Consider the following 11330-nt stretch of genomic DNA (forward strand, 5'->3'; position numbering starts at 1 on the left):
GAGAGTTTATTACTACTGCACCGAATGAACTGGGCTGGAAGGGCGCAAGGAGGATGTTTATTCGGCATGGGTAGTTAAATTATGTGGCACGAAAAGGCAAACTGTTGAAATTATGAAGCAAATTATGTGACATTACTAGTGATATGTTTTGAAATTTGAACACATAGCATTGCCAAAGGGAAGCCAGTGTAGTAGCAATACTCGAAAATTTTAAGACGGAAAAATATCTATTATTGGGAAATGTTTTCAAAATGTTTGTCTCTGAGACTTAGACATGTTTTATTTTATGTACCACGGAGCAGATATAGAATTAGATCCCCATCAGCTGAAAATCAGGTTTTTGTGTCGAGACTTTGTGTAATCAAAAGTTTATCCCACTTCTTACATTTATCCAAGTTATGTCTTCCACTTTCAGTAAAAGGTCATCCTTAAGCATGGGCGAATTTTGCAAATTCGCGATCCGCGAATTTGCGATCCGCAAAATTCGCGAATTTGCGGATTTTTGTTTTTTTGCGTGTTCGCTGGGTTTTTTGCGTGTTTGCAGGGTTTTTTGCGTGTTCGCGGGGCTTTTTGCGTCTTCGCGAGCCGCTTGCATAGCGAAGTTACCCATGCAGTCGTTTATGGGAGAGGGAGAGAGAGAGATAGATAGATAGATAGAAAGAGAGGGAAAGAGAGGGAAAGAGAGAGAGAGAGAGAGAGAGAGAGAGAGAGAGAGAGAGAGAGAGAGAGAGAGAGAACGAGAGAAAGAAAGAGAGGCCGGATCTCTGAAGGGCCAGATTCCTGAGTTGCCCCTACAGAACATACAGCTTTTTATTTTTAGCAAAATGCATATGAAAATTGTGCTGTAAAGGACTCTTTTAGTTTAACCCCTCCTGACAACTCAAAATGGGTGTATTTGCCATCCTCTCCCTTCTTCCTGTTTTTAGGTCGAGCAGACGTACTCTCAATGCGTGAGCATTGAGAGTGTCTGCTACAGACCTAATGTTGCCCGTATTCAGGAGAGTGGACACGACTCAGACGCGCGCTTTTGCAGTCTCAGTTTTGACCGCGGGAGCGCGCGTCTGAGCCGCGCTTGCGCAGAGTAACTCAGCCCCTGCTCACACACAGCCAGCCCCCACCCCTCTGCATGCACGCATACACACACAGGCGCGCGCACACACACACACTGCCGCCCCCCACCCACCCCCCTGCATACACACAGACACGCAAGCACGGAGCCCCACTCACCGGGACACATCCAGCCCCCACCCCTCTGCATGCACACACGCATACACACACACACACACACACACACGCACACACACACACACACACACACACACACACACACACACACAGACACACACACACACACACACACAGACACAGACACAGACACAGACACACACACACACACACACACGCGCCCCACTCACCGGGACTTCTACTCCGCAGGACTCTTCCGACGTCAACGGGCACAGGGACACCGGCACTCCGCTCCTTGGCTTCCCGGGCTGACGCCGGCTGCACGCAGGGCTCTCCTCTCTCTGCACCGGAGCCATGCGCCAGCCACTGCAGCCTGCCTCCTGGGAAGCTCCGGTCGCGTGTCCGGCCCCGCCCCCGTCCCAACAAAGGTTGCCTGGCTTCCTGTTGAAGCCAGGCTGCGGCGGTGAGTTTGCTTTTTAACCCTTTCCTGTCTGTAGACACGTCACCCTGGGCTCGCGTCAGCACATAGGACTTCGATATGTGTAAAAGTTATAGATCCATCCCTGGTTCTTCAGATTCCCTGCTGTCTGGTTCTATTCAAGGGAGTGTATTTGAACTCAGTGACTGAGCACAGCTATGTACAAGCAGACTTGCACAACCAGTCAGCACCTTCTGTGTGTGGGTGTGGTTGGAAGCTCTTTTGCTCTCTTTTCTTCACCAGTAGAGATGTGGCTGTTGAGCCGGAGGATGATGTAACACTTACACAATGAAAAGAGTCTAGCTAAACCTCTATTCCGGCGCTTAATTTGTAAAATAATATATGCATAAAAGTGCCGGAGCTCAGTTTTCTCGGGAGTTAACCACAGATTCTACTGAATGCTGGGATTGTTGAATACTGAGGCTGCCTTGTTTTGATTCCACCTCATCAACCTTTCTTACACCACTTTACTCTTCCTGTCTTATACCTCACTTCCAGGTTCTTTTTCTTACCCCTGCTGTTTTAGTACCAGTTTTCTTATCCTTTCTTCCTTTTTAGCATTTCTCTGTTGTGCTCTACACCAAAGTCAGATGACGAAAAATAATTCTTGGACCTCAAAAATAAGTACTGGTGCCCACTACCTGCACTACATGCCCATCCCTGTCTGTTTTTAAATCTGAAACACTCAGCTGTGTTGTGTTGGAGGCAGTAGGCTTTTGCAGTAACATCAAGATCTCTGTTGTGACACTAAGTGTGGAACCGGAGAACTACACTGCCAGCTTCTCCTAGTCACCCTCACTCACCCTCACACCCTCACTCACCCTCACACCCCCTCACCCTCACACACCCTCACACACCCTCACATCACCCCACCCTCTCACATCCTCGCATCACCCCACCCTCTCACATCCTCGCACCCTCACACCATCGAACCCTCACTCACCCTCACACCATCACACACTCACCCTCACACAATCAAAGCCTCACTCATCCTCACACACCCTCACACCTCCTCGGCCACACACCCTCACTCACCCCCCTTCACCCTCCCTCACTCACCCTCACACACCCCCTCACCCTCACACACCCCCTCACCCTCACACCCCCCCTCACCCTCACACCCCCCCTCACCCTCACACCCCCCCTCACCCTCCCCTTCACCCCCACCCACACCCCTTCACCCTCCCCTTCACCCCCACCCACACCCCTTCACCCTCACACAAAGGTTACAAAGAAATTAGGTTCAACTTTTGCACCTGCTGCTGTAACCCTTGCTTGGCTGAAAATTCGTCCCTGCTGATTCGCGGATTTTACCGCGATTTCGCGAGATTCGCGGATCGCGAAATTGCGGAAAATCCGCAAATTCGCCCGCGAAACGGATTTTACGCCCACCCTTAGTCATCCTTTGTATGGACTGTAAAGCCTGTTAAATCCCCTCTTCCCATTGAATCATAAACTAGCGACTCAGTAATGTGCATTTCATTTATTGTATGCACTCCTCACTAGGAGTTCCTTCACCCTCTTTAAATTACATTTATGTATTAAGATTTTTAGTTAAGGACAAAAAAATCTTCTCCCAGTGTTTCAACTGGGGAGGTTTACACCATCCGGGCAAAATTGCCTGAAAATGGAACTCGGCAGCTGAAAGATGACCAGCTAACTTTTTCCAAAGCATATGGTGGGGGGGGGGAGTTGCACCAATGTGCAAAGAGTTTTAGTAACTTTTGGTCTGTACGAGCAAGGAGCATTTTTTGTTAAAATTCTGCAGGTCACACAGCGCATGGCAGACTACGTGGCGAGCGCGGCAAATTAATATTCAAGCCGAAATGGCAGCGGCTGCCGCAACATCTAAGTGTACAACGTGTATGTGGTGTAGGCAGGCTTCCTGCAGACACTACAATCTGTCAGAGGGTCTGCAGGCCACATGTTCTCCCCACTCCCAGCACCTGTTCGTCTGGTGATGGAGCCCTCTCTGGCCAGCACTCGGAGGGGCTTTGCTGTTTTCTCCCAGCTGCTACACAATGTGTCCAAGGTGGTGAAAAGTGGTGGTCCCCACACTCATCACCCCCCCACCGTAGGGTCAGACCGCCTACGCCGCTTGCTTGCGCGTTTACGTCAAAGCGCCTGTTCGCCATCTGTTGGTGGTCAGTTTCTATAAGCTATCGGACTAGTGATTTTCTTCAATACTGCAGGACAGCATTTAAATGACTTACACCTTCTGCAGGCTGTGCTAACCCTCTGTTTCTCAGGAGACGGCCCTGCAGAGCAGAGAAAAGTAGCTTGAACACCAACAAACATTGGCTCCACCCCAGACCAGGATCAAGCCTTCTTTCGTGTCTCGCTTTACTAGTCATGGTTAGCCTGTTTTTAGGACTTGCCCTTTGGGCAGATAAGTGAATTGAGGCCCAAAGAGCTATTGTGCAGAAGATCACACACTCCCGTGAGGGATAGCCGGAGTAAAGCAAGTCTCTTTCTCCTCGAACTGAATACTTAAGATGTGATTCACAACTTTACTTACCCACTTAAGTTGAATTTAAGTGGTCAACAAAAGTAAATGAGAATATAAAATCAGTATTGTTGCTCACGGGACCTGGCTAGGGTCTTTGAAAGCGTACCTGTGAACGCCTAATTTCAGCAAATATGTGGAATTGTGATGCGCAAGATTAGGGTATGAAGGGAGATTTTTACCAGTTTTGGGTGATCTGACGCAATCCATTAGGTGAACAACCCAAAAGAGTACATTTGATAATACATCGTTTTTGCAGGTTGTTTCCTAAGCTACAACCCCCAAGGCAGGAGTAAAAGCTATTCTTGGGTGGGAGGAAAAATCCTTATATTTAAAGGGAGTGTAATTTAAGAATTTCTCCACGAGGGGGAGGTGAAATCCCCTATTGAGGGAAAAAGGTAGTTACATTGTCAAAGTAGATTTGTATTACATTTACAAATATGGAATTTTTCCGAGATGGAAATTCTGTATTGGTAAATTTAATCTGACTGTCATGGATTGTTTGTAGAACTCAAGGGAACCTTAGAAAATTGCTCAGATGTAGCCGAAAATCTGCTCAAAACATGACCATAATCCTTGAGCATAGATTTCTTACCTTCAGTTCCATTTCTTTGTGGATTGGCACTTCGCCTCCAGCGCACCTTCATTCCACCGATATAGTAAATATAAGCAAAGTTCTAAGTCTCCTCTAACAATAGGAGTACTATTATACAGTAGATTTCTTGCCTTCGGTCTCCTCGTTTCTAAATCTGGCTTTTGCATGCGAGTACTTTGTTGCCACGCGAGCCCCTGGTCTCTGTGGTCACGCGAGCCCCTGGTCTCTGTGGTCACGCGAGCCCCTTCTTTCGTCACTAGGAGTAAACACAAGCAGATTCCTCAAATGTCGAAAGTCCCTTCGTGACATAGGAGTAATATTTGAGTAGATTTATTACCTTTGGTCCACATTAAAATAGCCCCCGCAGCACGAGGTGGACCTGAGTTCCATGGGGCCCCTTCCGGCACTGTGCACAGGCCCCTGGCTTGAAAGCTCCTGACTGGGTCCCGAGCTTTGGGAGCCCCCTCCATGTACGTTGCAGGGGGACCCCCTCCATGTATGTTGCAGGGGGACCCCCTCGAGTTTTGTTGCACCACTGATCAAGCCTTCATCACCAGGGCACCTTTCTGCCACCACTGAACTTAAAAAAGATCAAAGAAAGGGTGAATTGACTCGTTCCTATATCCAGTTTTGAGAAAACAAATGCCACTTTATTATTTGTAGCATTACACCTATTTTGAGGATATAGTCAATATTTTATTGCATCACACCTACTTTGAGGATATATTCAACATTTTATTGCATCACACCTACTTTGAGGATATATTCAACATTTTATTGCATCACACCTACTTTGAGGGTATATTCAAAATGTTATTGCATCACACCTACTTTGAGGATATATTCAACATTTTATTGCATCACACCTACTTTGAGGATATATTCAATATTTTATTGCATCACACCTACTTTGAGGATATATTCAACATTTTATTGCATCAAACCTGTTTTGAGGATATATTCAACATTTTATTGCATCACACCTGTTTTGAGGATATATTCAATATTTTATTGCATCACACCTACTTTGAGGTTATATTCAACATTTTATTGCATCACACCTACTTTGAGGATATATTCAATATTTTATTGCCTTACACCTACTTTGAGGTTATATTCAATATTGTATTGCATCACACCTACTTTGAGGATACACCTACTTTGAGGGTATATTCAATATTTTATTGCATCACACCTACTTTGGAGGTATATTCAATATTTTTTTGCATGACACCTACTTTGAGGATATATTCAAAATGTTATTGCATCACACCTACTTTGAGGATATATTCAACATTTTATTGCATCACACCTACTTTGAGGATATATTCAATACTTTATTGCATCACACCTACTTTGAGGATATATTCAACATTTTATTGCATCACACCTACTTTGAGGATATATTCAATATTTTATTGCATCACACCTACTTTGAGGATATATTCAACATTTTATTGCATCAAACCTGTTTTGAGGATATATTCAACATTTTATTGCATCACACCTGTTTTGAGGATATATTCAATATTTTATTGCATCACACCTACTTTGAGGTTATATTCAACATTTTATTGCATCACACCTACTTTGAGGATATATTCAATATTTTATTGCCTTACACCTACTTTGAGGTTATATTCAATATTGTATTGCATCACACCTACTTTGAGGATACACCTACTTTGAGGGTATATTCAATATTTTATTGCATCACACCTACTTTGGAGGTATATTCAATATTTTTTTGCATGACACCTACTTTGAGGATATATTCAAAATGTTATTGCATCACACCTACTTTGAGGATATATTCAAAATGTTATTGCATCACACCTACTTTGAGGATATATTCAAAATGTTATTGCATCACACCTACTTTGAGGATATATTCAATATTTTATTGCATCACACCTACTTTGAGGGTATATTCAAAATGTTATTGCATCACACCTACTTTGAGGATATATTCAATATTTTATTGCATCACACCTACTTTGGAGGGTATATTCAATATTTTATTGCATCACACCTACTTTGAGGATATATTCAAAATGTTATTGCATCACACCTACTTTGAGGATATATTCAAAATGTTTTGCATCACACCTATTTTGAGGATATATTCAAAATGTTATTGCATCACACCTACTTTGAGGATATATTCAAAATGTTATTGCAACACACCTACTTTGAGGATATATTCAATATTTTATAGCATCACACCTACTTTGAGGATATATTCAATATTTTATCTCATCACACCTACTTTGAGGATATATTCAAAATGTTATTGCATCACACCTACTTTGAGGATATATTCAAAATGTTTTGCATCACACCTATTTTGAGGATATATTCAAAATGTTATTGCATCACACCTACTTTGAGGATATATTCAATATTTTATAGCATCACACCTACTTTGAGGATATATTCAATATTTTATTGCATCACACCTACTTTGAGGATATATTCAAAATGTTATTGCATCACACCTACTTTGAGGATATATTCAATATTTTATCGCATCACACCTACTTTGAGGATATATTCAATATTTTATCGCATCACACTTACTTTGAGGATATATTCAATATTTTATAGCATCACACCTACTTTGAGGATATATTCAATATTTTATTGCATCACACCTACTTTGAGGATATATTCAATATTTTATAGCATCACACCTACTTTGAGGATATATTCAATATTTTATAGCATCACACCTACTTTGAGGATATATTCAATATTTTATCGCATCACACCTACTTTGAGGATATATTCAACATTTTATTGCATCACACCTACTTTGAGGATATATTCAATACTTTATTGCATCACACCTACTTTGAGGATATATTCAACATTTTATTGCATCACACCTGTTTTGAGGATATATTCAATACTTTATTGCATCACACCTACTTTGAGGATATATTCAACATTTTATTGCATCACACCTACTTTGAGGATATATTCAACATTTTATTGCATCACACCTGTTTTGATATATTCATATGCAGAAGCAAACTCAACACGCTGTGGTGTCTTGGCAGGTTGAAAACGGATTGCTAGTTCATTGGAATCTGCTTTCCCTGCGGCAGCGGGCGACGGGTTTATCGTCTTGTTTGCACGTAGCTCCCTTTGAAACCAAAAGTGCCTGCCCTGCTTTAAAAGCAGCTCCGGGTCCCCGCACTGGGTGTCTCCTTTCCATGGGAAAGCCTCGCTCCGTCCAAGATGTCAGCTGGGGGGGCGGGGTCAGGGGTTACGGAGCGCTGCTTTGGTTTAAAGACCCGAGCAGCTGGCGGAAACAGTGTGAGGTCCGAGGGAGGGGGCGTCTATTTAGGGAATGGGAGAGTCCCTCGGTTTTAATTATAATGTGGTTTGTGGGGTACATTTCGGAATGTTCCAGGAGTTGAGGTGACTGGTTTTCGTACCGCCTTGTTCCAGGGGTGGTCGGCGCACCAAAGCGTGCTGCACGTGTGCTCTTGGGCACTAAAGCCCACGAGGCGTGAAGCACCGGGCCTAGATAACAGCTGCACTCCAAGACTGTGCCTCTAGGCGCTATCCAGACGCAATATGCGAGCGGCACTTATTTTCAGGGTCGAACTGGCCTGTAAGGCAATCCGGCAGTCCCAGGAGGACTGGTCAGACAGGTCGGTGTCTGGGCCAGTTTTCTGGCCTGTTTTAAGCTCTGCTGAGCCAGTTTCGACAATTTAATTAAAGCTGTTACCAGTTTTGTTTCCTCAAAGTTGTGGGTTGCAAGGCTTCCTATGAGTGAATGTACTAAAATCTGATCACTTCTTTCGGCCAGTAATGTAGCAGGTACCTTGCATTCCTCAACCAGTGACTGTTTCTAGACTTAGAGAGGCTGTCAAACTCCAGATGGAAAATAACCATCAAAACCAACTCTTGTGTGTTGTCTGTGTCTCAAAATTAAAACACAAGAGAAGTAAATGCATTCTAGCACCCTCTAAAAGTAGCCCCATAATACTTAAATTGAAAATACAGCTTAGCAAAAACACAGATTCCAAAGTATTGGCTGTTAGTGTCTTGTATGTACATAAATATCTTCCTACAAAGCGTTGGACCTGTTTTTAATTCCTATATGTGGCCATGTTTTATTTCACATAAATGATACTTGGGTTAATGAACTGTCTAACTTCAGACCTGGCATATCTAGGAGCAAGGGCTTGATAATGGATTACAAAATGTTGTAGGGCTATTTTTGTGTTAGTTTTGTAGACTATGTTTTGTAGTCTGTGTTTGTGAAAGATGTTTTTGCACTCTGTTTTCACATGCCACCCCTGCTTACCTCCCAACATGATACTACAGGATTAAGGGATTTTGTAAACCAATGTCTACCTCTAGTCAAATGTTTAGATCTTTAAAGTTCTTGTATATAAATGCTCTCCTCCCACTTGCAGTTCAGTCTGCATTGGGTGACCGTGCACGATTCTCCATTTTGGACCGCCCCGTCCCCCCGCTTCAGATTCACATGTGCAAATCTTGGCGTGAACCCATGGATCCATGAAGTCTAATTGCGCGTGTAACTGGCTCCATTTATTGTGATGCTAATTTCTGTTTCTGAGCAGCTGTACTCTTGCACTCTGGTCCACCTCGGTGGACCGTTCCAATTAAAAGGCGGAATGGGGGGGTGAGGAGGGACATTACGTTGATATCTTGCTTGGTCCTTGAATCTAAATTTGTTGTAAATATTTTTTCAGGTTGGTTCTCTTGAGCTCTTGGGTGAACAGAAGCTGCCTTTGCATCCAATGTGAGGCTTTGACAAAGACTTGGAACAAACAATACGCAGGAGGCGGAGAAAGGCATTGTACGCGTGCTGGACCGCGGGCCTTCCCATGGCGAAGAATTCCAGACGTTTCCATGGCGGATGCATCCAAGTTCTGCTAACAGAGGGGGTGGAGGCGAGACTGAGCTGTGAAGAAAACAAGATGGAAATGCATTCCAGCCGCCCCCACAAGCTGTGAAATCAAATATACTTTTTATTTTTTCTTAAATTTTGTTTTATTTTTTAAACTTGGATATTTACTGCAAGGGTCTTAAAAACTGAACTTCCGAAGTGACCCCCAAACATCTGAGGGGCTTTAATCGTCTTGTAACTGCTTTTTTCAAGTAGTCCGGTACTCAACTAAGTGGAGCGACAACAAAAGACACTAGGAATTACTCGCCCATTTTTATTTCTTGAATGTATTTGTTTTTTGGTTCTCCTAATGATCTAAACCATGGTACCGTGCTGGAGAAGACAAAAACTGGTATTCGATTTTTTTTATTTATATATTTTATTTTTTACAGAAGGTTGCTGTTGGTCTAGGAAGAGTTGTCACAATGTAGACAAGCAGAAAGTGGCCAAAAGTTACATAAATACAGTGTTACAGGGGAGACCGAATTGAAGGTAAAATAGTTGTAGCCTTTCGCTCATTGTTGTTGTGCCGGGTCCTGTCGGGGGTGGTGGTGGTGGCGGCGGCTTAATATGTGGAACTTGGATTGGTTGCACAGGGATTAATAGGGTTTGTTGTTTCCATTCGGGTGAATACCTATTTCTTGAGGGAATCCGGTCAGATCTGGGCTCTGTAATGCTGGCATGGGCTGGGCAGAGATAGCTGACCGCTTCCCATCTCTACTGGCCTTGTAACATGTCTAGAAGTGCCCAGAGTTCTCAACAATTTTGTCTGTCCAGTTTTTCTTGAAATATGTTCCTAACTTCACATTTGTTGGGGAAACACATTTGTTTTTTTACCTTCCACCCTTCTTTCGCTGCTGCCTTCACAGGGCTAACCTTGTATTTCCTGTTCGGTAATGCAAGGCTGACAGAAACATATAGTAATATAGTTGTGAATATGTGTAGATTTGTATTTATTTATTTTATATTTTTTCCATGGGCATTTCCTTCAGACTGTCCCCTTTATTTAAGTATTTTTCCCCGTCTACATAGGCCAGGCATTGCTTTAGAAAGGTACTTTTCAACTGATGTTATTTGATCTGTCTCTCCTCAGTTCTCCAAAGCGCCTAGAGGTTCTTTGGTTTTCACTGAGCACCAAGGAGCAATCTTTATTCCGTTACTACTGTCAGTCTTACGAAGGGTTCCCCAAACCATGCAGGAAAAATGTATCTTCGAAAAGCCGCCATCTTGCGATGGCAGGAAATCTCCCAGCATCCCTTGCTCCCTGCTTTGCCCAGTACTGTAGGAGTCTTTGGTCTGATCAATAAAATCTTGAATTACAGAAAACAGGTTATTTAGCATTTGTTCCACTTTTTAATTATTTGCTCTCTCAAAGATAGTCACTCATATATTTGACTCCTAAAATCCATTTTTTGAAGTAATCTTTCATTTGCAGAAATCCTTTATCCACGTAAACCCTATATCCCCATCAGCACCAGGGCATTAAAAAACTTGGTGGCACTTATACGCAGGGTTCCTCATTTAAACAAAAAATACGTTTGCCCCTTTTACCACACAAGTTTTAATTGCTAAAAAGTTAAAGTAATCACCACGGTCTATATTATCAAAGTATGCATAAATCAGCATTGCTAAAATC

The 11330-nt window shown here is 43.0% G+C and overlaps 1 protein-coding gene across 1 annotated transcript in view; it reads left to right on the forward strand.

Moving 5' to 3' along the window:
* LOC147659467 (ectoderm-neural cortex protein 1-like) overlaps positions 1-10883 on the forward strand; it is a 32001-nt gene extending 21118 nt beyond the window's left edge. The window contains exon 3 of the mRNA XM_086951736.1: positions 9498-10883. The gene's annotated coding sequence lies outside the window, so the exon portion shown is untranslated. The remainder of the gene's footprint in view (positions 1-9497) is intronic.
* The last annotated feature ends 447 nt before the right edge of the window (positions 10884-11330 follow it).

This window comes from Lissotriton vulgaris, unplaced genomic scaffold (genome assembly GCF_964263255.1).
Source record: "Lissotriton vulgaris unplaced genomic scaffold, aLisVul1.2 SCAFFOLD_1376, whole genome shotgun sequence".
Classification (NCBI taxonomy): Eukaryota; Metazoa; Chordata; class Amphibia; order Caudata; family Salamandridae; genus Lissotriton; species Lissotriton vulgaris.